Here is a 2,550-nt window from a genome sequence, read left to right on the forward strand (position 1 = left end):
TTTTTGTTAATGTCGTAATAATAAAAATTATAAGACATTCCCTTGAATATTTCTTTGCAATTTATTTTGTGTTTAAATTTGATATAATATATATATATATATATATATATATATATATATATATATATATATATATATATATATATATATATATATATATAAGTCAATATACTATTTATATATATATAAGCAATTTATATTAGTATATACATATATAGTTTACAAGAAATTGCTTTGGATAAAAAAAATTAAAATAAAATAGCCCGGAACGAAAAAGCCCGTTTAGGCCCGTGAGCCCCGCCCATTTAGTCCGGGACCATGTGGGCTTAGGACCACAGTGGGCCGGTTCCACCTATGGGACTAACGCCCGGCCCGTTTAGGGCCGGGCCCGGACCACAATAATGCCTTGTAAAAAGGTGGAAGAAGGATATCAAAAATCAAAATCGGAGAAGAAATGAGAGGGGGGAGGAAGAATTTGAAGAGAGCTGTTGAAGAATTTTTCACTCTTCAACAGGGCCAAAATATTATGCAGGTTGTGGATCTTCGAGGTTCCAACCTTATTCAAGTATGAAAAATCCTACTAATTTCTTCCTTTTTTTTTGCGTAGTAGTTTTGGTATTTGTATGAATTGATAACGAATTTTTAGTTTTTCTTTTTTAATTTTGAAGGTGATGGATGCGAAAGGTGAAACATCAATAGCAATATTTCCAGCTAAATTCCAGAAAAGCATGTGGATTAAAAGAGGTTTGCTTTGGTATTTCCTATCCTAATTTTTTTTGGGGATTTATTATGATTGTTGATTTCATGGCTTTATTTTTGGCATTGAAAGAATAATGTGAGTGTTTTCCTTTGCGTTTTGTATCTTTTTTACTCAATGAATAGGCAATTTTGTTGTGGTTGATGAGAGAGGAAGGAGGAAGCTGTTGAGTCAGGTAGAAAAGTGGGATGTGTTGTTACGCAGGTACTCTATTACGAACAAGTCCGTGTGCTTCAAAAGTCACCTGTATGGTGAGACTATAATTCAAGCACCTATTTTTTCGCCCCTTTTTTAGTTTAATGAAAGAGGGAATATATTATTCCTTATAAATCTGTTCTTGACTGGGAAAGGAAAAGAGGGTCTTTCTGCTCGATGAGCCTATCGATGGAAATGGATAAAGTACCTCTAGCTTGTGAATTTGTAGCTCATATATTTACTTAGGTTACGGAGATTGAAGATTGATCTCTGATGTCTGGAAACATGAAGATAATCTCCTTATTATGATTGAAGGAGTATTCTTGTTTCTTTCTTCCATGACATTGACTTAGTGTGTAGGCTGTTTAGAGGTCTTCACCATCTTGAATTTTTCTTCTTTTACGTCCACACTAGTAGTAGATTTTGACCTTTTTCAAGTTAGTCTCTTGGATGTTCGGTTACAATTTACAATATATGTTAATGAGCTTACAAGATTAAGCCTCTCAGTTACTACTCTGCTGAGTGTGTGTTTTACTGGGCATTTCGCATAGTTGGACATTTATATTTGAGTCTGTATGCTCCCCAGGTAATATATGCAAAATAGCTGCTAAATATTTGTGGACGCCGCCCCTAATAGGAACTGTTTCATCATACTGCCTCCCGACACCTCTCCAACCAGAAGATAAACCCTCTCTGTCTAAAAAAAACTCTTGCTCCAATCCTCTACATATGCTGTCTGATTGTTGGTGGGAGGCTGTCACTGGATATCACATCCCCTCTACCTGAATTGTTTCCATTCAGAAATTTTCTTATGATCTGGGTACCCTCTGTGCAGGCCAGAGATCTTCAAATCTACAGCAGTAGAGAGTTCAAAACAAGATACGCAATCAGATAATACCCAGATAGATGAGAATGAAGACTCAAGCGATGATGATGGACTCCCTCCATTAGAAGCCAATACTAACAGATTAAATCCATTTCAACAGGAGTCCGAGACAAAATCTGATTCAGATACTGATTCCTGATCCATGCTTTCGGACATTCATGGCACCATGAATGATACCTTCATTTTTGCAAATGAAGTTGGTTGTAAAGACATTGCTGTCTTTGAATGCTACTGATTGTAAATCTGCTTGCTATTGAATCAATGTCTCTGGTAAACTAGTTAATATGTCAAAGCCATGTCTGAGTGAGTAAACTGATGATATTCCACATTCAAATTTTCTAAAATCTATCTACTGGTATGATTTTACTAATGCTATGTTTGATGGGATATTTTTTCTATATTGAAAAAATATGCATAGCGTACTTAGTTTGGAATTAACTCGTGATTTAAGGCAAATGAGCACATAGCAAGGTCAATTAGCTTTTATGCCTTGTGTTGATAGTAATTTTGTGATGCGAGGGTTTCTAACATGTAGCAATTGCTACTTCAGATTGTAGAAACTTTCTACTATATTTAAGTGATTCACAAAAGTTGGTGAGGAGTATCATAGGCCAACACCCTAACGAACCAACTCTTTATTTTGTCTTATTTTCTTCATGACTGGTGTTTTACGTGCTTTTAGCCTGGATCTTACAGTGTTGTTTTACACTTT

At 35.3% G+C, this 2,550-nt stretch overlaps 1 pseudogene; it reads left to right on the forward strand.

Moving 5' to 3' along the window:
- The first annotated feature begins 363 nt into the window (after positions 1 to 363).
- LOC104210712 (uncharacterized) lies at positions 364 to 2,182 on the forward strand (annotated as a pseudogene).
- The last annotated feature ends 368 nt before the right edge of the window (positions 2,183 to 2,550 follow it).

The sequence above is a fragment of the Nicotiana sylvestris genome, chromosome 11 (assembly GCF_000393655.2).
Source record: "Nicotiana sylvestris chromosome 11, ASM39365v2, whole genome shotgun sequence".
NCBI classification, from domain to species: Eukaryota; Viridiplantae; Streptophyta; class Magnoliopsida; order Solanales; family Solanaceae; genus Nicotiana; species Nicotiana sylvestris.